At 42.0% G+C, this 25,498-nt stretch overlaps 1 long non-coding RNA gene across 1 annotated transcript in view; it reads left to right on the forward strand.

The window, feature by feature from the left end:
- LOC134340302 (uncharacterized) overlaps nt 1–24,181 on the forward strand; it is a 46,173-nt gene extending 21,992 nt beyond the window's left edge. The window contains exons 2-3 of the long non-coding RNA XR_010016518.1: nt 18,500–18,631; nt 23,639–24,181. This is a non-coding gene — a long non-coding RNA (uncharacterized LOC134340302). The remainder of the gene's footprint in view (nt 1–18,499; nt 18,632–23,638) is intronic.
- Nucleotides 24,182–25,498: the final 1,317 nt, after the last annotated feature.

Consider the following 25,498-nt stretch of genomic DNA (forward strand, 5'->3'; position numbering starts at 1 on the left):
CCATGCATTATTGCAGTTCTCTACTGTAGTACAGTGCTAGCTAGTACAAATCCCACACTCTAATTGTGCAATTCCTGTGCTTAAGGGTATGGTGTTCAATAGGGTAAAGTTCAGAATCTGCCCTTTTGAAAGGTCTTGACCATATTTCTCTAGTCCACAGAGAACGGAAATATCACTGCCCCACTTTATGTACTTTCAAGCAAAAAGTCAGGTTATGGCTGAGCTATGATGACATCATAACTTTCCCCTTTACTGATTGTGTTTGCCTTTACTTGAGTTTGGACTTAAAGAATAGGCAACTGACTGTGGTTGTTAGTCCATAGTGAACATGCAGAAGCAGATTAAACAAACAGGAAGTGTGGAGAGTATAGTGTGGAGTATCTGAAATGTGGATTTATACCAGCACCAAGCAACCACAACAGCTAATGTGTCTATCTGTGAAAAAAGTTTTTTTCAAATGAGGCAATGAAATCATACTGTCATGGTCCGGTCCGTGAAGTCCGTATTCTGGTTCACGGTCCGGTCCATGCACTCAGGACTCCGGGTCTTCCAGCTGTCCCTTGATTGAGTTAATCATAGGCACCTGATTCCTATCTTGGTGATGGGAATATAAGTAGCCTTGGGGTTGAGTGTGAACTGCTGGTTTGTTTTGTCAAGATCCCCTGGGAGCAACCTGCTGGTGGAAGGCTAGAGTGGCCACTTGCCATCTTTAGACTGTGTTGAGGAATCATCCCCTCATGGAGTCTTGCTTCTTGCTGTCAGTAGTCGGAGCTGTCTTTATGGTATGGATTTGGCTGTTTCCTGGGCCAGCTGAGTGGCTGCCAGCCACTCCAAGCTAGGTAGGGATCTAGCTGTTTCTGTAGCCAGCTGAGATTGCTGGCTGAATTGAGACTTGGGAGCTACCCTGACGCAGAGATGGAACTGTCTGTTGTTCTTTGGTGTTTGTCTCTTCTTGTCCTTGCCTCTGTGGGGTAAGTCAGGTTGTTTTGCTGTTGTCCTGTGGGGGGGGGATCTGTCTTGTCCTTGCTTCTGTGGGATAAGTCAGGCCATTTTGCCATTGCCTTGTGGAGGGATTTGTCTTGTCTTTGCCTCTGTTGGGTAAGTCTGGCTGTTCTGCTGTTACCCAACAGGTGGACCTGTCACACCTTGGTGTGGACAGGTTGAGTCCTGGCTTGTCTAAGTATAAGTCCTGGCTCTATGTCTATGTACTGTCCTGTCTCATGTTGGTGTCGTGTTAACAATGAGCCCTGGCTTTTTGAAGGACAAGTCCTGGCTCTGTTAATGTTCAGTTCCCAGTCGGTCTCTCAGCTCTAGCCTCTGAGTTATCAGCCTCTGCGTTTCAAGATGAAGATCCTGTAGCCAAACTCCAAGAACCTAGGCCTCGAAGATCCCGCAGCCAAGCTCAAGATCCCAAGGCAAGCTCCAAGAGCACAAGCCTGAAGACCTGGCCTGCAGCCAAGCTCACGACCCAAGACAATAGCCTCAAGTTTCAAGAGCGAAGACCCCAGCCTGTCTCCAAGCTCAGGCCTCTAGACCCCAGCCACGTCCTGTCCTGAAGCCATGTCATATCCTTGCCAGGTTCTGGGGTCTGAGCCCAAGGCAAGACCCAGGTTATAGGTCCTTGTCCAGTCTTGGGCTCGGAGTCCAAGCCTTGTCTCCTAGTCCATGGTTCCTCGTCCTGGTCCCGCTTTCCCTAGCCCAAGTCTGTGTTCTTGTCCCTGCTCCTTGCCTGTATCCTGTCATGTTCCTACTCCAGTCAAGTCCTTTTCTTTGTACTTCAATGCCTGTGTCTCACATTTAGGTCTGTTCCCAGCACCCGCTGTGACACATACAGACTCCTTGAACATTTGAGGAATACACTCCGATAAAGCGAATTAAAAACCTGGCTTACTTTCAATTACTTGGTAAAAACTTTCAGAATCAGAATATACTTCAAAACATGTTTGCCAGGACTTCACAACAAAACAGTGATGGTTTGTGTGCTTCATACATATGACATTTCATTGCTCCTTGCTGAAACTGGAAAGCCCCATACAATTGGAGAAGTACTGATTCTACCAACAGTAAGGGAGATTCTGAGTACAGTTTTACATAAGTCACCAGACAATTAAGGTGACAACATTTTATCAAAAAAGAACTAAGTGATTGGTTGCACAAATTATTAAACACTGTTATCACAGTGGTATATAAAATCAAGTCCCATGTTCTCAATTCTCGATTATTTTGAGAGCTTTGTATTGAGAATGATGAACGGTTTGAATACTTGTTGTTGCACACAGAAGTCAGATGGCTCTCGAAAGGAATCTACCTGAGATGATTTTGTTTTTTGAAATTGTGATAAAATGCTTTGAAGATTCAAATGCTTCATTTAGTAATCAGCTGCAGAATATTAAGCAAGGCATTGCCTGTTTGTACCAATTCTGTGCAAAGTATAATGAAATCAGTATTCAATTGTAAGGAAATAATGTGAATCTTATCAAAGTAACACCAGTTGTTTCTACATTTCTGTCCAAGTTAACCCAATTTAAGTACAACCTTCATCACACCATTTTCCAACTTCTGAGCCCCTCTGAGTGAACTGCATAAGGACATGTCAGAGAAATTGCAGTATCTTCTCGATGATAATTCAGAAATTGTGTAATAAATCCATTCCTGAACACTTGAATTGAGGAATGAACAGGAAAGATGGAGGAAGAACTACAAACAAACTTTGAACTGAAGCCCAGGTTCAAAACATAGTATCAAAACATTTTGCTGCAGAAAAAAATTCTCCAAACATTATCCTGCACTGAGGAAAAGAAAGTCAAGATATTCTTTATTTCCTTTCCAGCATCATATTTAGTGGAGCACGGCTTCAGTGCAGTCACCCAACTTTCAAAGCAATGAAACAGACTGAAAAATACTAAACTTGGGGATTGGACACATCTTCTGCGTGACATTCAGACTGATGTTGAGAAGCTAATATGACTGCACCAAGCTTTTTCATCTAAAGGTGAAAAAGCAATAAAGTAGCAAATTGTTGGACTGCTCTTAAATTGATTGTAGTGTAATTAAATAAATAATTTTACTTGTAGCTTTAAATAGATTTGAAATTTTTTTGAAATGATTTGTCAACGCTTTGAATTTGTAGTTCCTATTTTCTTTCACCGTGCATCGTGATTCAAAATTCTTCATAGATTTTATGCAATGACTGGAACGGGAAAGAGGATATCACTGGGGATGAGGTCTGGCAGCCAAGGGGTGGTAACCCAAAAGAGTTTGTGAATCACTAGTGTAAATTAATCACACATTGTAATCTCAGCACACATTTTCCGGTAATATCTTAACCTTCACAGGGTTCACAAATATAACAGATTACAAACAAATGTGATTGCAATTTGCTTTATCTGTGAACAATGTAGTGAGATTAATTTATAAATATCATATGATATTAACAAATGCTGCTTTTTCCTAATATAAGACCCAAAGGATTACTTCAACTTTAAAAGTAATTATTCTGTTTTGTGATAATGCCATCAGCATTGTTGATACTGGGTTGGTAAAAGTTCACTTTCATTTTGCTCTGAAATTAGTGTGTTATTACTAGAATTAAGTGCAAATGCAATTTAAAGCTTTCCTTTTTTGAATAACAAGGCCTTTGACATGCTTCTCAGTGAAATAATCAGGCAGATTAATAATGGTTATATTACTAGAGTTTATTGTCCATTTTACAGCAAACCATCTCAGCCTTTTCTTCCAGGAGACTGAAATTTGCCACAATCTGTGATACGTTCTCATACTTGCATAACATGCAAGTGTTGCAGCATTTTCTGGTGATCAACCATTTTGCTTGCAACTAGCAGAGACTTGGATCAATTCAGATAAACTACAGAACATAGCACAGTCAGCAGGAACAATCAGTTCGCCCCTATAGCTAGGCATTTAATTAAACTTGTAATTAAATGCCTAGCTATATAATTCCTTCTGCCTACACAATGCCCATATCCCTTTTTCTGCATGTTTATTTGTCTATCTAAGGGATCTTTAACTGCCTTTCTCGTATTTGCTTCACCACTATGGAAGTACATTCCAAGCAGCCATCACTCTGTGTCAAAAACATTGCCCGCATGTCCCCTTTGGTATTGCCCCCTCTCACCTTAAATGCATACCCTCTAGTATTAGGCATTTTGGAGCTGGGAAAAAGATAACAGCTGTCTACTCTGTCCCTGTCTCTTACAATCTTACAAAGTCTACCAGATCTCCCCTCAGTCTCCACTGCTCCAGAACAAACAGCACAAGATTGTCCAACCACTCCTTATAGCACCTGCCCTCTAATCCAGACAACATGATAAATGCCTTCAGCACCTTCTCCAAAATCTCTACATCCTTCCAATAATGGGGCCAGAAGAAGTGAATGCAATACTCCGGATGCAGCATGAGAAGAATTTTATAAAGCTCCATATAACAAAGAAAATAGGGAAACTGTAGGTGCTCTGCTGTGGGAGGGAGTCATTCTCCCTGCTGTCTCCCCCTATAACAAGCCCAATATGGCTGGTGCAGAAGAGGTATGGGACATGATAGATGACGGTTGACTATTGTCAGTTGAACAGACATGCCCCACCCCTCACAGCAGCAGCTGTCCCAGATGTAGTGATCATTATTAAGGACATACGGGGTCAGCAGGGGAAGCATAGGATGCAGTAGTGGACCTAACCAGTGCTTTTTTCTCTATTCCCCTGAGTCCAGAGTCACAAAACCAGCCTGCCTTCATGTGAGAGGGTTGGCAGTATTTGAATAGCCCCAGACAGGGTGTTCTATTAATGTGCATACAGTGGCATTCCAGGCAGCAGGAGATCCCTGAAAAGGCCAAGCAGAAGACCCTTTTTTGTGGTCCCCACCTCCAGGGAAAAGATACAGTGCTTGGGCATTAGTGCCTACCTAAACAGGCCTCCTGCAGAAAGACCACTTTCTAATGGGGTTCTGAACAGCAAGTAGCCTTCGAAGCAGCCAAGCAGGCAGTGGACTTGTCATGGTCCTGATCGTATCCCTTTAAATTTACTTCATTTGTGTTATGATCTGGACTGTTGACTCCCTGTTTCCCTTTGGTTCCCTGTTTTCCTGTGTCCCTTGGGCTTGGTGACTGGAGGCAATTTACTCCCGGGGGCTCCAACTACCAAGCCCTGGCCCTGGTAGCACCCAAGTACCAAGTCAAGTCCTAGCCCTGGCAGTCCATGATTTCGAGTCCTAGCCCAGACCCTTACTCCCAGCCTAGTCCAAAGCCTGAGTCCTTGTCCAGTTTGCTATTCCTGCTTCTGCTTTGCTCTCCTTGTATCGAGCAATAAGCTCAATCACGTTAACCTTACGAAATGTGTCTTGCATTTGGGTCCACCCTTGCTCCCAACGCCCACCAGTGTGACAGGAGCAGGCTCCCCTGTTAGCAACTAGACAGAGTGGGGCAATGTTTTTGTTTATAAACAGCTTCACGGAGCAATCATTACTCTAAACAGGAAATTTTTACAAGGCTTGAAAACAGTGCGGCACTTTAATAAAACATTATATAAAAGAAAATTCCATCGGTTCAGCAACAAAGGCCATGTGCACAGAAGCATTTTGGTTACCACACCAAAGCAGCTTGGAGGGAACAGGCGAGAGGGGTACCCTATCAGCTGCAGGTTTCAGCTACTAGAATGTCCGAGTGGACCCTGAGGCACGTGTTGAAAGGGTGTCATGTCCCCTTGGAGATTTAGATGAGGTAAAACCCAGATTTTCCCTGAGGCAGTGACCTTTGAGAGGCAGTTTTTGGCCTGCTGCTGGGCCTGCTATCGTGGACAGGACAGAGAAAGTCCTGGTGGGGTGAGCCGTTTCCATGAACGCGTTATGTCCCTGCCCAATAACGACCACCTCACCCTATGATCGACCCCTCACCCATACAGTGGGGTGAGCCATATGATGATCTGAGTAGAAGCAGCAAGGCTGGTTCAACAATGGCTCCAACTGTTGAAAGGGCAGCAATCAATGGTGAAAGGCCGCGGCTCTCCACCCTGTGCAGGGCAAAGTCATCGTGTAGAAGGGAGATGGAGTATCCAGCCAAGTGGCTGAGTTGGTGGCTCCCACTCTGAGTGCCGACAGGGCCTATTAGAATCTATAATGACTCCTGCGCAGCGGTCAACGGCATGGCAGCATGGATGCCTCAGTGGCAGTAGCAAACCTCTCTGGAGGGGCTCCACGATAGGGAACATATCTGGTGGGATGCACACCAGCAGCAGATTACAGTCCACCATGTAGGTGCCCACACCTCTTGGGACACTGTGGAGGTCATACACAATGCTGCAGAGGATGGAGGACGGCCACATTGTGCTCAGAGGAGGAGGACCACATTTGCCTGTCAATCTGGGCACACCAGAAGAGTGGACACTTAGGGATGGACGGGACAAGGAAATGGGTGGAGGCTCAAGGGGTATCGTTAACATATGATGAGGCCAAAATGGTGGCATAAGCTGCCCAACCTGCCAACATGTAAAGCCCAGGAGATGGCTGGTGGATTCAATGAGACACATCTGGAGGGTATGGGAGCTGGTCAGATCTGGCAGATAGATTACTTTGGGCTTCTGCTGTGTCTAAATAAAAAGCACCATGGTCGACACGTATTCTGGAGTCCTGGTGGCATTGCCATCTGAGTACGCTGACCAAGAAAACACAATAAAAGGGTTATAGCACTTGTCATTCATGTCTGGGATCCCCTGGGAGATTCAATAAGATAATGGCAGGAACTAAGATCTAGGATTGGGTTGTGGAATCTGGCATTTCAGGGGTGTTTCATGTCCGACATTGCCACAGATGGCGGGGCTGATCAAACGCATGAATGGGCTGTTAAGGTGAAACATTGTTATTGGCCCCTACCCCCTCCCTCCAGGAGTGGCTGGGTAAGCTGCAGCAAGTGGCCAACCACCTGAACTCCTGGCCAACAAGTGACGGATGGAACCCTGATGTCCCAGCACTTAGCAACGTGAAGCTAGAGGTGCAGTTGGACAAGGAATCGGGGAAGGTTTGGGTGCTGCAACCACAGGATTTGTCAGGGCAAAATGAGATTGTGCTGTGTGGACCAGAGACTACATGGTAGGTTAGTGTTACCAGGGAAACTGGGAATAACATGTCGAAATGCACAATGATTAACCAGGAGTGTTGGTGCGTGGCCAAGTGGTTAAGGTGTCGGTCTAGTGATCCGAAGGTCGCTAGTTCAAGCCTCAGCTGAGGATGCGTGTTGTGTCCTTGAGCAAGGCGTTTAACTACACATTGCTCTACAATGACACCGGTGCCAAGCTGTATGGGTCCTAATGCCCTTCCCTGGGACAACATTCGTGGCGTGGAGAGGGGAGACTTGCAGCATGGGCAACTGCCAGTTTTCCATACAACCTTGCCCAGGCCTGCGCCCTGGAAACCTTCCAAGGCGCAAATCCATGGTCTATTATTAACCAGGAGGGAGGGAATGAATTTGTTTCACATCATAGAAAAACAAAATGGTGGGCGAAGATGGCAGTGGTGATGATGCTGACTTGCGACAGGAGGTCCTATAACACATCCATGTGAGTAGTGCATGAATATGCAAACAGACCCAACATGTTGGGTTGTTGGATTTGTGTGCAGACTTCAAACCATTCTGCAGAAGGGTTACCATTAATACCTATCCCCTTCAATGACAAGGAGAAGAGACTGTTGGGGGAACTTTTCCAGTTCCACTGACTTTGGCCTCCTGCTTTGGGGGAACCAGGGAAAGGGTAGTCCACTTCAACCAACCTCAATCAATCATATGGTAATGGACTTAAAGAACCTAGTGAACCCTGATGGAATGAATGTTGTAAGGGCTGGTATGTCCCTACTTATAACTTGTATAAACCAAAAGTCCTGACTCAGAAAGTGTTTCCCAGCTGACGGGATAGGGAAAGAAATGTTGGTGTAGGCAGTAGGATAAATATTGGTCCAACTATTCTGTGGGACACAGCAAGAGTGAGCATGAGCAATATGAATGGTGCTATAAAGATGGGCACTTCCCGGACACTGAATGGTACTTGGTGGATATGCTGCTCCCAGGCCTACCTGTGGCTTCTCATGGGGTGGCACGGCTGCTGTTATCTGGGGTATGTGGTGCCGTACATGGGGTGTACAGATTAGCACCCTGCCCATGACTCAGTGACCATAACCTTAACAGACAGTTTGATTTGTCCTCATCAAAGCATTCCTTTCAAAATGATCAAAGTCAGAATCAAATGCAGAATCAGATTTAATATCACTGGCATTTGTTGTGAAATTTACTGTTTTTTATTTCAACTTGGGCTTTCAATACCAAAGGGATTGGTAATGACTTGGAAAAGTTAGTTTCATACTTGTTCCAAAACAAATATGCTTTCTGAGATAAACACATTTCTCCAATTCAATCTCACCTAGTGGGGGACTAATACAAACTTTACTACTTCTCCAAGCTTCCACTTGTCCAAGTGGTTGGATTTCTCCTGAAAATCTCTTCCAATGGACTTTTTTTTTCCCTTAAAGTAATATTACTCCAGAGCTCTAAGATTATTTATGCAGAGAGTGGTGAGTGCATGGAATGGGCTGCTGGCGACAGTGGTGGTGGCAGATATGATAGGGTCTTTTAAGAGACACCTGGGTAAGTACATGGAGCTTAGAAAAATAGAGGGCTATGGGTAACCCTAGGTAATTTCTAAGGTAAGGACATGTACGGCACAGCTTTGTGGGCTGAAGGGCCTGTATTGTGCTGTAAGTTTTCTGTTTCTAACATTCCTTGGTTCTGGATAGTGCTGCTTGATTTGACAGACTAAAAGGGAGCCACACAGATGCTACAAGCCAGAATTAGCCACTACAGTCACCAACAACCGTACTATTGCTCCTGAAGACTCTTCTTTCCTCCTGATCTTTGCAAGTGAAGAACCAGCAGTCATTGTCATCATCATCGTCAGCACCAATGGCACACAAGTTGGAACGTAGCACATAATATAGACTCATTGTCCTCTATTATATGCACCCATATACCTGCTTATTAATGCAAATATCTGATCAGCCAATTGTGTAGAAACTCAATGCATAAAAGCATGCAGACATGAACAAGAGCTTCAGCTTCTGTTCAGACTAAACATCAGAACAGGGAAGAATTGTAATCTAGGTGACTTTGACATTTGAATGATCGTTGGTGCCAGATGGGGTGGTTTGAGTATCTCCGAAACTGCTGATTTCCAGGGATTTTGATGCACAACAGTCTCTAGAGTTTATAGAGAATGGTGCAAACAACAACAAAACATCCAGGACAGTGGTTCTGTGGGCTGAAACACTTTATTAATGAGGGAGATCAGAGGAGAATAGGCAGGCTGGTTCAAGCTGACCGGATGGTAACAATAACTCAAATAACCTCATGTTGTGACAGCAGTGTGCAGAAGAACAACTCTGAATGCACAACCTGTTGAACCTTGAAGTGGATGGGCTACAGCAGCAGGAACCACTAACATATACTCAGTGGCCACAAATCAGATTCAAAAGGTACCTAAAAATGTGGCCACTGAGTGTATGAGTTATAACACTTTATGGTTTGTAACTTAAACTCTTGTTCTGACTAATTGCCATTATATTTCCCAAAAGTAAGCCATATAGGCAAATCTTTTAGTTTTCCCTCCATATAACTAGCTCTGTAAGCATATTTGCACATACTATTTTGGATAGATGAAGCTGTTTCTCAAAGATAAGCTCAGAGTGTTCAAGTAATGGAGATTGAATTTTATCAATAAATACACAAACTAGTTTATTTCTCAGAGCTTGTTTAAGAAACCCTCTAATGTTATAATGTAATAAAAGTTTCTTTAATGCCTTATTTACCAATGGATTCACTGTCTTTTTGATTTCATATTCTGCACCTTCAGCTTTCAGTAATGTCTAAAGATACAAGATTAAAGTGTTCCGTTACTTTACATCCATATACCTTTGTGATGTAAGTAGGTGATGGACATAAGACTGAATGTCTACTCACCAATTTCAGCTAAAAGGATATGCTTTATTTTCTCTTGATCTGTCTTTTTGGGTATTACTATATTCTTGGCAGTCACATTTAATTCTGTGATGATTTTAAGCCCTAACTTATATCATCTTTTGCTCAGTGAATTAGCCAAGGAACTCTAAATACTAGTTGAGCATTTCAAAGCTTCCATCAGAAGATGATGTCGTGGCCAGCTGACTTTCTTCTTTGAATCGTGTGGTCAGCAAAAGAGAGGATATTGTAATCTAGGCTAATTAAACCCAAATATGTAATGTTAGAAAGCTCCACCTGTAGAGGGACGAAAATGAGGTTTACTGAATTTAAAAAGAAAGAACTTGGGAGAAAAAAAATCTATGCAAGAACGAGGAATGGCTGATGCAGCATGGGAAAGTGAGAGAAATGCAGCAAACTATTAGAAACTAAAGATATAAACTATTAAAGTGGAATTAGTAGTGAGTATCTCTGCTTTACTTACTTGAAAACCACAGGGTGAAACCCTTGCAGGAGAGACGATAGTGATAAAAGATCTATTGAAGCTACAGCTATAACAAGCAACAGCTGTAACGAGACAATATCAACAGCAATGAGCATCCAAGATCTCTACTGGGAATTAGTTTTGTAACTGGGTAACTGGGAATTAGTTTTGTTAAATCACACCGAGGGATTTGGTCAATTTTTTTTTGTGTAAGTGTTGTGAATCAACACTCTGGATGATCAACTATTTCATCCGATGAAACAAGAAATAAGATGGCGATCCACCCAAGATCGAAGAACCAGCAGGGGAACGAAATGTTTCATGATGTAAAGGATTTAATACGATTGGATGTATTTTCATTCGAAGGATCTGAATTTGATTTTCTGCAAGAACTGATTATTTTTGCAAAGACTTTGATAAGTTACCGAATGAGATTTACTTTGTTTAAAAGTTGTGATGTTGGCGAATTGCTATGAAAGGAGTTAAGCTGTATAGATATATAATTTTTGAATTTCAATTTCAATCTGTAGACATACTGACTTGAACTGAAACTGAAGTTACCATAATACTTGAGAATAGGAATTTAATTAGTTCTCTAACTATAAAAAAGGAAAGGTTAGTCTGTAAACCCTTAAATAGGGAATAACATTGGATCTAATTAGTTAGAGAAATTGGAGTAACAATGGTTATTTTAATAAATATCACTGATTCTAACTAAACAGGAATTTTGTTTTTGTTTGAAATCTGAGATTTGGAACCTAAACAGAATGTTGGAATTTTGAATTGTTTTTACTCATGTAAATATCTCTATAAAACTCTGGTTAGGCCACACTTGGAGTACTGTGTTCAGTTCTGGTCGCCTCACTATAGGAAGGATGTGGATGCATTGAAAAGGGTACAGAGGAGATTTACCAGAATGCTACCTGGTTTAGAGAGTATGGTTTATGATCAGAGATTAAGAGATCTATGGCTTTACTCTTTGGAGAGGAGGAGGATGAGAGGAGACATGATAGAGGTGTACAAGATAATAAGAGGAATAGATAGAGTGGATAGCCAGTGCCTCTTCCCCAGGGCACCACTGCTCAATACAAGAGGACATGGCTTTAAGGTAAGGGGTAGGAAGTTCAAGGGGGATATTAGAGGAAGGTTTTTTACTCAGTGGTTGGTGCGTGGAATGCATTGCCTGAGTCAGTGGTGGAGGCAGATACACTAGTGAAGTTTAAGAGACTACTAGACAGGTATATGGAGGAATTTAAGGTGGGGGGTTTATGGGAGGCAGGGTTTGAGGGTCAGCACAACATTGTGGGCCAAAAGACCTGTAACGTGCTGCACTATTCTATGTTCTATATATTGTATATTTCTCTTTTTTAATAAAGAAAATTTACCTCTAGAAGCATGTTTTTCCTATTTACTGCCTCCTTCTGCTATCTAATGGCTAACTAGCACTTTGTAATTTGATCTGTCTCATAAAGTGTGCAGTGACCAGTCACACAGGATATGACAAGTGCTACACAGGTGTTATTCAGCAGAGGCAAAGTTTTTCTCCGCCATTTTGTTTTGTTGAATGGTTAAATGATTATTAAAGCACTTTAGCTTCATTTTCTCATGCACTTCCCAAAACTCTCTTGTCCCACACATACTCAAAGGTGCTCTGCTGACCATACTGAGCAGCCCCAGTTTTGTTTTGTTGAGTATTGTGCAGTGGTGGCCAACATTCTGCTTTATGCCCAAGCTCTCCACCACCTACTCAGAATTAGGCACCTGTCTGTTCACAAGCATGGTTTGTAAGTTCTCCTTGCTGTCAGTGTTACAGCTGAATAGATGTAATTATGCTTTTGGAGTTAGTTATCATACTTCTGAAGTTCTAAACTGCAGACATTCTTCTAGAGACTAGTACTGCCTTCCTCTTAGCATCCAGATAGATCTTCCTTGTCCTACTTCCAGTTCCATCTGTCACTCCTGCTCATTGCTCATGTGTATTGTTTTAAAAATTACAATAGGACTGCACTTGAGAAGTGTCTAGATCAGTGATCCCAAACTTTTTTGGTTTACTGACCTTACGTTCTCAGGCTACAACCCAGCCATTACACAAAAACTATAAAGAATTTTGATTTTTGATACACAGTGAAATACAATAGGAACTGCAAGTTCATAGCTTTGACAGATAAGGGCAAAAGTTACTCAAATCTATTTAAAGATATAAATAAAATTATTTAATTAATTACAGTAAAAACACTTTTCATCAACAATTTTAGAGCGTAGTTGGTAGTCCAACTATTCACTACTTCATTGCTTTTTCGCCTTTCAATGAGATGGATGGTACAGAGATATCAGCTTCTCAACTGATATCACATCTTCTGACTGGAACTCAGGAGTCTCTGATCCCCATGTTCAGTAATTTGCATTCTATTTTGTTGCCTTGAAAGAAATTGTGTGACTGCACTGAAACCGTGCTCCAGTAAATATGATGTTGGAAAGGCAATAAAGAATATCTTGACATTTTTCCACAGTGCAGGATAGCATTCAGAGATTTTTTTCTGCAACCAAAAGTCTTGATAAGATTCTTTGCACCTTGAATTCGGCTAAAAGTCATTTTGTAGTGAAATAAGTTCTTCCATCCTTCCTGTTAATTCCTCAATGCAAGTGTTTAGGGATGGATTTATTACCCAATCTGGAATTTGGATCGAGAGCAGATCCTGAGATTTCCCTGACAAATCTTTACGCAGCTCACCCAGCCGGGCACAGTATACTTGAAGATGATCATCTGGTATTCTTTCTTTTTTCTGCCAACTTAGAGATGCTCAGAAATTGGAAAAGGCAATTATGACCAATGTTGCACTTAAATTGGGTTAACTTGGACAGAAATGGGGAGATGACTGATTAAACTTTGATAAGATGCTTACCATTTCTTTGAAATTGAATATTGATTTCATTAAACTTTATAAATAATTCTTACAAATAAACGATGTCATCCCTAATATTCTTGAGTTGATTATTGAAGGAAGTATTCGAATTTTCAAAGAATTTTATCGCAGTTTCAAAAAGTACATAGAAGTGTCTCATGCAGTTGCCTTTTCAGAGCTATCTGACTTCTGTGTACAATAGCAAGTGTTCAGACTGCTCATCACTCTGAACACAAAGCTTTCAAAATAGTCCAGAATGGGCATGGGACTTGGTTTCATTTATTGCTGCGATAACAGTATTTAGTAATTTGTGCAGCTGATCGGTTTGGTTGTTTTGCGACAAATATTATGTGTGACTTGCACAGTGAATGGTAAATATGTTAGGTACAGCTATTTTCAAAAGAGTAATAACCCCATGGTGGTATTTGTCATTGATAATGTCCCATTGTTGCAAAATGAAGAATGTTGGTAAGCGTAGTGTCCTGCTCAGCAGCCCGAGATACTGATTCCCCCTTTCTATCTGTTTCTAGTCCCCTTACAAATACTTAAATACTTACAACACTTGAATCTTGCTTTCCTTGTCTGTGAAGCGAACATGATCATGAAGCAAAGATTTGCTGCCAAGCAAAGTTAACTCATCTAACTGCAGAGTAAATTCTGTTGTCCTAAGTATGTTACATAACGTGTCTTCCATATTTTTAGACACTTCATCTATTTGTCATTGAACAGGATTGTCGCTGAGCCGAATTGCTTTAATTATTTGGTCTTGTAACAAATGCAAAATCATAGTCCGAACCTCCCTTACTGTGGGCAGAATCATTTCCTTTCCAATTGTATGGAGATTTCCAGATGTAGCAAAGCAATCCATCACTATTTTGTTATGAAGTGCTAGCAAGTATGTCTTGAAGTGCTATGAATATCTTGGTTGCTTTATCAGAGCGTATTCCTTTCAATTGTCCATGAAGTCTGGAAAGTTTCATTGCCTCATTTGAAAAACTTCTTTTCCACACAGCAGACACATTGGGTGCTGTTTGTTGCTTGGTGCTTGTGTAAATCCATATTTCAGCTACACCACACTATACTGTCTGCACTTGTTTTTCATTTGCTTAGTTCTGTTATTTTTGTTATGGAATCATGACCATAGTCATTCACTTATTCTTTGCATTCAATCTCAAGTTCTGCAATCAATAAAGGGGATAGTTATGACATCATCATAGCTCAGGCATAACACAACTCACTGCTTGAAGGTACATAAACTGGGGCAGCAGTATCTCAGTTGGGACATGGGCTAGAGAAATATGGTGAAGGCCACTTGAGAAGTCAAATTCTGAACTTTACCCCATTGAATGTCATACCCCAAGTCACAGGAATTAGAATATGGGAATTTTACTAATGAGTACTGTACTACAGTAGTGATCCGCAATAGTATGCAGCCCAGGCCTGGAATTAACATTACTACTTCTGTCAAGATTTCTCATGAAATGCCAAATACAGAAGTGTCACATTGTTTTTTAACAACTATAATGCTTGGAGCAAAGTCTAAAAGAATGAAGGGTTAGCAAGACAGGATGTGATTACGTGATCATTGTTATCAATTGTGGGGCACCAAGGATCAAATGCTTCTAGTAAGTCATTCATTTCTTTAATTATACTTGTAAGCCCGCAGCTGTCTCCCCCCCCCCACTACCAAGCACATCCCCACTGCAACTTTTAACTTCATTGCCCACATAGAAACTCCCACTGCCCTCTGGGGGGGCAATATTACCCACTTGGGGAAACACCGATCTATATCTATTCAGCCCAATGCAAGCCATCCACAAAATTAGGACTTTCTGCTCAATATAATGACCAGTAGCAATTACTGAACCTGAACTCCAACGTTAGTAAGGAAATGCTCTGTAAAACCTGCATAGCTTAGAGTAGTTGAATCTGTGAATAAAATTTACCTTTGGGGTTTAGAATTTGGATTAGGAATTTCCAGAATACCCACACCTCCTTAAAAAATGTATGTCCAGTCACATCATCATCCAATTTAGCCTGAGGTATTGTCTCATAAGGTGACCAGGGGGAGGATGTGGAAATAATCAAATCTGGTTCATTACAGAACACCCAATCTGGAATTGCTTTTCCCCTAGTGGGCTCAACCACAAACGATTCAGTTTTACCGGATGGAGGAGGTTTGTGGTGGAGTGGAACTAGTTATGTCTCTTGTCGAGAAAGAAGGAGAGAGCTTGAAGGGCTTCATGATGGGGGATTAAAGTGTATAGGGACTGGACATCCATCTTGAAAATAGGTGATCAAAGCAAGGGAATTGAAAGTTGTTGAGGAGATCAAGATCATGTGCAGTGTTGTGGATGTAGGCGGGAAGGTACTGAACCAAGGGGATAAAATGGAGTCAAGATATCTAGACAACTGTCTTCTGATATCTTTTATAAAGCTACCAATTCTCATGGCTATCTTGATTATACCTCTTCCCACCCTATCTCCTGTAAAAATGCTACTCCCATTTCTCAGTTCCTTTGTCTCCACTCTGTTACCCAGTGAAACTTTCCTTTACAGGATATCAGGAATGTCCTCCTCCTTCAGATAACGAAGTTTCCCTTCTGGTACCACTGATGTTGCTCTCACCCGCATCTCCGCCATTTCCCGGACATCCATTCTTACTCCCATCTTCCCGCCGCCTTAACAGGAATAATTTCCTCTTGTCCCTAACCACCAACCCAACGGTCTCCACATCCAAACCATCATTCGTTGCAACTTTACCATCTTCTACATGACTGTACCACCAAACTCATACTTACTGCCCCCCTGACTCTGTTTTCTGCAGAGATTGCTTCCTTTGTGATGCCCCCTGTCCATTTGTCTCTTCCTACTAATATCCGTCTGCCACCTATCCTCGCAAGTGGCAGAAGTGCTTCACCCCATTCACTTCCATACAGGGCCCCAAACAGTCTTTCCAGGTGTGTCAACTCTTCTCCTGCGAATCTGTTCGGGTTGTCTACTGTATCCTGCGCTCCCAATGTAGCCTCCTCTACATGGTTGAGACCTAATGTAGATTGGGAGACCACCTCATTGAGCACCTTCACTCCATCTGGAAAAAGCAGGATTTGCTGGTGGCCAAGCAACACACACACAAAATGCTGGAAGAACTCAGCGGTCCTGCAGCACCTACAGAAAAAAAAAAGTACAGTTGACATTTCGGGCTGAGACCCTTTGGCAGGTTGCTGGTGACCAACCATTTCAATTCTAATTCTCGTTCCCATTCCAACTTGTCAGTCCATGGCCTCCTCTTCTGCCATGACGAGGCCACTCTCAGGATAGAGGAACAACATGATATGTTTTGTCCAGGTAGCCTCCAATCTGATCACATGAATATCAATTTCTCCAACTTCCGGTAAGTTTCCAAGCCCCCTCCCCCTTCCCTCTTCTTCGTTTCCCCATTCTTGTCCCGTCATACCACTTCTCCTTAGAAACATAGAAAACCTACAGCACAATACAGGCCCTTCGGCCCACAAAGCTGTGCCGAACATGTCCTTACCAGAGAAATTACCTAAGGTTACCCATAGCCCTCTACTTTGCTAAGCTCCATGTACCTATCCAGGAGTCTCTTAAAAGACCCTATCATATCCGCCTCCACCACGATCACCGGTAGCCCATTCCACACACTCACCACTCTCTGCGTTTATATAAAAAAAACTTACCCCTGACATCTCCTCTGTACCTACTGCCAAGCACTTAAATCTGTGCCCTTTTGTGCTAGCCATTTCAGGCCTGGGAAAAAGCCTCTGATAATCCACATGATCAATGCCTCTCATCATCTTTTGCACCTTTATCAGGTCACCTCTCATCTTCCGTCTCTCCAAGGCGAAAAGGCCAAGTTCACTCAATCTATTCTCATAAGGCATGCTCCCCAATCCAGGCAACATCCTTGTACATCTCGTCTGCACCTTTTCTATGGTTTCCACATCCTTCCTGTAGTGAGGCGACCTGAACTGAACACAGTACTCCAAGTAGGGTCTGACCAGGGTCCTATAGAGCTGCAACATTACCTCTCAGTTCTTAAACTCGATCCCATGATTGATGAAGGCCAATACACCATTTGCCTTCTTAATCATTGAGTCAACCTGCACAGCAACCTTGAGTGTCCTATGGACTCAAACCCCAAGACCCTCTGATCCTCCACACTGCCAAGAGTCTTGCTATTAATACTATATTCTGCCATCATATTTGACCTACCAAACCACTCCTTGCTTTCTGTGGGCAAGCCAGTTCTGAATCCACAAAGCAATGTCCCCTTGGATCCTATGCTTCCTTACTTTCTCAATAAGCCTTGCATGGGGTACCTTATCAAATGTCTTGCTGAAATCATCAAATGCCTTGCAAAAATCCTTACCTGCCTATCACCTGCCCTTGATGCCCGTTCACCTTTCCTTTCTCCCATGGTATACTCACCTCTCTTATCACAGATGCTGCCTGACATGCCGAGTTCCTCCAGCATTTTATGAATGTTGCTCTGGATTCCCAGCATGTGCAGAATCTCTTGTGTTTTTCATGTGTATATGAATCTGAAAGATTTCCAGACAATACTGATGTGGCTGAAGTGGACAGGGAGGAATTGAGACCAGCAACTTGACTCAGGAGAGTTTTATCTAGCATATTTTTTCTTGGAATTCAGGCATCAGTAACAAGGCTAGCAGTTGTTGACCATCTCTAATTGATGATGGTGAGCAGCCTTCTTCTGCTTGCTCTCATCCTTCTGGTAAATGTATTCCTTATGTGGTTGAAGAAGAAATTTCAGGAATTTGGTCCAGTCATAATGAAGGAAATACTAACATATTTCCAAATCACGATGGTATGAGATTTGGAATGGGAAATGTAGGGGGTGGTGGTCATCAGTACTTGCTAACCTTGATGGTTGAGATCATGGGTTTGGGTGGTGTAGTCAGAAAGTCCCTGTGTGACTAACTGGATTGAATGTGCTTGGTACATGCTGTAATCATTCTGCACAGTGGAGTGGTAAGATTAAGTTGGTGAGTTAAAAGTCAAAGTAAACTTAAATTAAATATATGTCACCATATTACTACCTCAAGATTCATTTTCTTTCAGGCATTCACAGGAAAATAAAGAAATATAACGGAATTTGTGAAAAACTATACATAAATAAAGACCAACGAACAATCAGCATGCAAAAGAAGTCAAATTGTGCAAATGAAAATATGGAATCAGTTCAGAGCTGAGGTGAGTAAAGGCATCCACGTTAGTTCAGGAGCCTGATTGTTTTAGGGTAATAACTGGTCCTGAAGCTATGGTGTGGGACTTAAGGCCCCTGTACCTCATACCTGATGGTAGAAGCAAGAAATGAGTATGGCTTCGATGGTGGTTGTTCTTGATGATGGATGTGGCTTTCTTTGTGACAACACTCCTTGTAAATATATTCAGTGGCGGGAAGGGCAATGTCTGTTTTGAATTGGGCCGTATCCACCACTCTCAGTAGACTTTTCTGTTCCCGAGCTTTGGTGATTCCAATGTGATACAATCATATAGGATACTCTGCATGATGTATCTATCGAAGTTCATCAGTTTAAGATAACATGCTGAATCTATGAAAACTTCTAAGAGAGCAGAAGTGCTGATGTGCCGACTTTGTATTGTCACGCGCATGGTGGTCCCAGGACAGATCCTCTGGTCTGATAATGCAAAGGAGGTTAAGGTTACTGACTCTCTCCACTTCTGAGCTCTAATGAGGAACGGCTCATGAACCTTTGGCTGCTTCGTCCTGCAGCAAATAGTCAGCTCTTTGGTTTTGCTGATGTTGAGTGAGAGGTTGTGTTGTGACACTCTTCAACCAGATTTTCAATCTACCCCCTATATGCTAATTCATTACCACATTTGATTTGTTGTCAGTAATCCTAAATATGAAACTGGAGCTGTACTTAGTCTCACAGTCATAACTATAAAGTGCGTAGAGCAGGGGGCTAATCACACAGCCTCGTGATGCACCTGTGCTGACGGTGATTGTGGAGAAGATGTTGTTGTCAATCTGTACTGACTGGGGAGTGCAAGTGAGGAAATCAAGGAGCCTTTTGTACAGGAAGTATTGAGGCACTTGCCCTTGTGGAACATGGTAGAATGTTACAGGCGTCGCGTCTGCAGAATAGCTGGGATCAAAGTAGCTGCAATGCTTTGAGCTTGAGTTTCTTGAGCTGCCAAGACTTGCTGCAGAAACCACATTAGCTCCTACATCATGCAGCTACAACACATCATCTGAGCCTGCAACCCTATTTAATTCAATTAGTTGTAATTTGATATCTTTCAGTTAGATAAACTAAAACTTTATATAATATATATTATAGTATTATATATAGTTATAGTATTTTATATATTATAGTAGTATATACAGTTTAACAAATCTTACCTCTCTCTCTCCTGTTTCTTCTTGCCGAAGTGTCTTGAGCCAAAGCCTCAGCTCTCCGCACTAACTCTGTCTCACCCACACAATGGCCTCTCTTTCAATGACTGCCCCCAACCTGTATATCAGTTGGCAAAGCAGTTGGTAATCCTTTATAATGGTGCAGGTAGATGGAGTGGGTGAGGATGTGAGTTTTTTTTTGTTGCTTGAGCACTTTGTTCTGATATACATACATAAGAATTAGGTAGCAGGAGTAGACCACTCAGCCCCTCAAACCAGGCTGTCCATTCAACAGGATCATGGCTGACCTTCAACTATGTAATCTCTTCTACCAGCAATAACCTTTCACCCACATCTTTATCAGGTATCTATCTACTCTACCTGAACAGCATCCACGATTTGAGATAGAGAGTTCCACAGACTTACAACCTGCTAAAAGAAAAGAATATCACCTCGTATCTGTTCAGATGGACTGCCCCTAATCTTTCAACAATGACACCTAATTCTATATTCATCTACAAGAGGAAACATTCTCTCCCTAACTGTCCTGTCAAATTTCCTTAGGATCTTATGCATTTCAATCAAGTCATTTCCCCTTTTTCTAAACTCCAGAATATAAGTCTAACTAGTCCAATTTATCCTCAAAGAGCAAGCCTCCAATTTAAAGTAAACTCTCTCAGAACATTCCAACAAATTTGCATACTAATATAAATAACAAAACCAATACTGTACAAAGTAGTTCAGATATGGTCTCACCAATGCACTATGTAACTTAGATATAACCTTCCTAATTCTAATTTAAATGCCCTTCACAAAAACATTTTGCAATCTTTCTAATTACTTGCTGTACCTGTAACTAACGTAATGAAAATCATGCTTTAAGACACCCTGAACCCTCTGTATCTCAAAGTTCTGCAGTTCCTCAGCATTTAAGTTATATGCTTTTTAATTAAATCTGATAGGAAAGGAACGTGGAGCATAGAATCAAGTAGGGTAGGTAGGAACAGTGGAGGGGGGAAATCAGTGGGATGAACTGGAAGTGCTTTATTATTTTCTCGTGTACAGTAAAGAGCCAGACTTGCATACTGTTAATATAAATCAATTCATTACACAGTGCATTGAGGTAGTACAATATAAAGCAATAACAGAATGCAGAATGAAGTGTAAGAGTTACAGAGAAAGTGTGGTGCAAGTAGATAATAAGGTAAGTTATCATAATGAGGTAGGTTGTGAGATCAAGAGTCCATCCTTAACGTACCAGAGAACAATTTAATAATCTTATAATAGTGGGGTAGAAGCTATCCTTGAGCATGGCAGTACATGCTTTCAGACTGCTGTACCTTCTGCCTGATGCGAGAGAGGAGAAAGAACATCTGGGATGGGCGGGATCATTGATTATGCTAGCTGCTTTACGGTGAGAGAGTTCATGGAGGGGAAGATGGCTTGTGTGATGTGCAAACACAGGCAGAGCAGTTACTATATCAGTTAGGCGCTTTCGATGGTGCATTGATAAAAGTTGGTAAAGGTAGACAAAGACGTGAACAGATGGAGTGGGTGAAAGCAGAGTGATGGGGGCTGGGGTGAGTGTGGTATCTCAAGAGGATAAAAGAAAATGGTCAGAGGGGAACAATTTACCAAAAGTTGGAGTTTACAGCCCAATTGATGTAAACATTTAATTCTCAAACTTCCAGCAAACTGCTTCCTCTCATACCTTTTTGTTTCTCTCTCTTCCTGATTTTCCCAGTTCTTACTATATTCACCCCATTTTCCACCTTTGGTACAAGTGGAAACTTATGCCATGAGTGGCACCAAGATGTGAGATCATCCCTCTGCGGAGATTGCAGCCTGTATCTCCGTTGTGCAATGCAGTGCTAAACACTGTGGGATCGAGTAATATATGTTAAATGCCCAGAGGGTTAATAGGCCAGGTATGGAAATTCATACACATACAAATGGATGTTCTGGTGAGACCTCTTAATTCACTTGCTGAGGGGTCTTCTCATTTGTTTCACAAAGAATTGTAAACAAAATTGTAAACTTCACAATACTATTCCAATTCTTGTTAATAAAACAGAGTCGAGTGTGATGAACATTTATGATGTCATTATGCGAGCAAAGGAAGCCTGAGAAAAATCAGTAGCACTATGATGAATTGCGTCAGGAAGTACCTGATCCAATATCGCAACAGACAGGTTTTCAACAGGAAATCAGTGTTTTGACAAAAGGAAATTGATCTGAAATGTTAACTCTTTCTTGTTCCCTACAGATATTTTGTTTTTCTTTGTTTTCTTTCAGATTTTCGTTAATAAGAGTCTTGCTTTCAAGAAAATTATTTTCTTGAAAGACTTTTATACATATTTGTGCATAAAACTATGTGTTACTCACTTACAGCCCATCACACCAACTGTTTAAGGTAGCAATCTGTGTCCATCATCTCAGTCAGTCCTAGGCCATCTTCTCTATTGTGCCACAGCTATGCTTCTAGGTCTTCATTTCTGCCTCGAAAGTACAGTGCCAAGTTGTCTTTGGTCTCCTGGGTTCCCTCTGCTCTTCAGGGATCAAACGAATGGATGGAGTCTTGATGATGGAGTTGGAGTCTCTTCTCATCATGCACCCAATCCACCTCCAGCATTTCCTCATGATGACACTGAAGGAGTAAGGTGTGGTTGAAGATCTTTCTTGGCCAGAAGATACAAAAGATCATCTGGAGGCTCGTGGTGTGAAATAACGATAGCTTTGCAAGGCCACTCTCTGTTATGCACCAGTATTTTGACCTGTACAAGAGTGCAAACAAAATAAAACCCTGATACAGCTTCACCTTGGTGTGGATACTACACTTGGTTTGTCCCCATGTGTTGGACATTGTTCCAAAGGCAATTCCAGCTTTGCTGAGTCTGTATTGGATGCCATCCTTGGTCTCACCATTCTGCTGAATGATGCTGCCCAGATAGGTAAATCTGCCAGCATATGCCTTGATGGGAGGAGAAGAGGGCAATGACATTGAGTGTCCACCAAAGGTACACAGGTGATGAGTTTTCCCTTGCATATGCTGTGTATATGTGATAATAATGAAGGTCATCTGCAAAGTCAAGTTCTTCCCAAGTAGAGAATAGTGTCCACTTAATGCCTCTCTGCTTACCCTTTGTTGTTTGCCTCATAACCCAGTCAATCACCAGGTTAAACAATATCACCCACTCACACAGTCTTGCCTCACTCTTGTCTTGACTTCAAAATTCAAGTTGCTGCCTCAATGTGCAGGTGAAGTTAACACTGAACCTCTGGATAAGCTGCACAATTTTGGAAGGGATCCTATCTAATCTTAGAATTTGCCAGGAGCTCTCTTTATGGATGCTATCAAAATAAGTAGGTTCAGTTTTTAGAGTGAGGCTGAATTTGTGGTCACGTAGTGATCAAATCTCATTGAGGATTGGCTATTTCAACAACATAGTTTAAAAGGAAAGGGATATGTGTTCTTAATTAATGAGAAATTAAAATTAAAAAGTACCAGAAAATGTAATTCTGAAATAATAAAAATAACTTAGTGTTGGAAATATTCAACTAATTGATGTGATGAAAAATGTTACATACCCCGTGGTATCTTGTGACTGTCTTATGAGCATGATGTAATGGTCTTGTGGAGGTCACATGACGTAATTTTCCCACCAGTGTAAGGTCACATGATAACCTGTTCTCAACAGGTATATAAAGAGAAACCCTGGTGTGACGCAATTAGTTTTCAGTTGAGTTGTTGTTTGCTTTGTTAGTTACTCTGTAATGCAGCGTATTTGTCATGACGCAGTTTCATTTTAAAATGGAGTTTTCCTTTCTATTTTAAGGTGCAAAGATTGGTGCTGGCAGTTTTGCCAATTGCTGCCAGGTTTCTGTGTTGCGTCTATAATTTTCCCTTTTCAGTAGTATTGGAGAGTGAAGACTTTATTAAAGGACGGGAACCTGAAGGATCGGAATAAAGTTGGAGTCGTTCGGCAGCTTTATAAAGGATTGACCTTACTGAGGATTCATTTTTAGAAATGGTGACCTGTATCTGAGATAACTCCTGCAAGAGCAGGGAAGTTTGAGCAGTGTCTACTCGCCAGGAAAAGGTCAGTTCCTTTAAGCCGTATTATATCCTTCATCGTGAATCCTTTGGAGAATCAGCAGTAACGTCACATCTTCGAAGAAATCCGTTTCCAGAGAAGTCTCTCCTTATCGACTGTGTAAATCACTGGGACTTTTGCATTTACCCTTTTAAGACTAGGTTTGAATTTACCACTTTAAGAACTGTTTTTGCATTTACCTTTTTAATTACTGTTCCAGAGTTGCCGTATAGCAGTTAACGTCCGGTTATGTTAGTCGTTTGAATATTTTTCGCTATTTGTTGATCAGAGTTTAATAAATGTTTGTTTGTTTTTACGAAACCTGCCTCAATTCATAATTCATTGTGGCCGATCATGTGACAAAGACTATTGCCTGAATCTCTGCTTCTGTATCATAGAAACATAGAAACATAGAAAATAGGTGCAGGAGTAGGCCATTCGGCCCGTCGAGCCTGCACTGCCATTTATTATGATCATGGCTGATCATCCCAACTCAGAACCCCGCCCCAGCCTTCCCTCCATACCCCCTGACCCCCGTAGCCACAAGGGCCATATCTAACTCCCTCTTAAACATAGCCAATGAACTGGCCTCAACTGTTTCCTGTGGCAGAGAATTCCACAGATTCACCACTCTCTGTGTGAAGAAGTTTTTCCTAATCTCAGTCCTAAAAGGCTTCCCCTCTATCCTCAAACTGTGACCCCTCGTTCTGGACTTCCCCAACATCGGGAACAATCTTCCTGCATCTAGCCTGTCCAATCCCTTTAGGATCTTATACGTTTCAATCAGATCCCCCCTCAATCTTCTAAATTCCAACGAGTACAAGCCCAGTTCATCCAGTCTTTCTTCATATGAAGGTCCTGCCATCCCAGGAATCAATCTGGTGAACCTTCTTTGTACTCCCTCTATGGCAAAGATGTCTTTCCTCAGGTTAGGGGACCAAAACTGCACACAATACTCCAGGTGTGGTCTCACCAAGGCCTTGTACAACTGCAGTAGTACCTCCCTGCTCCTGTACTCGAATCCTCTCGCTATAAATGCCAGCATACCATTCACCTTTTTCACCGCCTGCTGTACCTGCATGCCCACTTTCAATGACTGGTGTATAATGACACCCAGGTCTCGTTGCACCTCCCCTTTTCCTAATCGGCCACCATTCAGATAATAATCTGTTTTCCTATTTTTGCCACCAAAGTGGATAACTTCACATTTATCCACATTAAATTGCATCTGCCATGAGTTTGCCCACTCACCCAACCTATCCAAGTCACCCTGCATCCTCTTAGCATCCTCTGCACTGCTAACACTGCCACCCAGCTTCGTGTCATCCGCAAACTTGGAGATGCTGCATTTAATTCCCTCATCCAAGTCATTAATATATATTGTAAACAACTGGGGTCCCAGCACTGAGCCTTGCGGTACCCCACTAGTCACCGCCTGCCATTCTGAAAAGGTCCCGTTTATTCCCACTCTTTGCTTCCTGTCTGCTAACCAATTCTCCACCCACACCAATACCTTACCCCCAATACCCTGTGCTTTAAGTTTGCACACTAATCTCCTGTGTGGGACCTTGTCAAAAGCCTTTTGAAAATCCAAATATACCA

Source organism: Mobula hypostoma, chromosome 2, assembly GCF_963921235.1.
Source record: "Mobula hypostoma chromosome 2, sMobHyp1.1, whole genome shotgun sequence".
Classification (NCBI taxonomy): Eukaryota; Metazoa; Chordata; class Chondrichthyes; order Myliobatiformes; family Myliobatidae; genus Mobula; species Mobula hypostoma.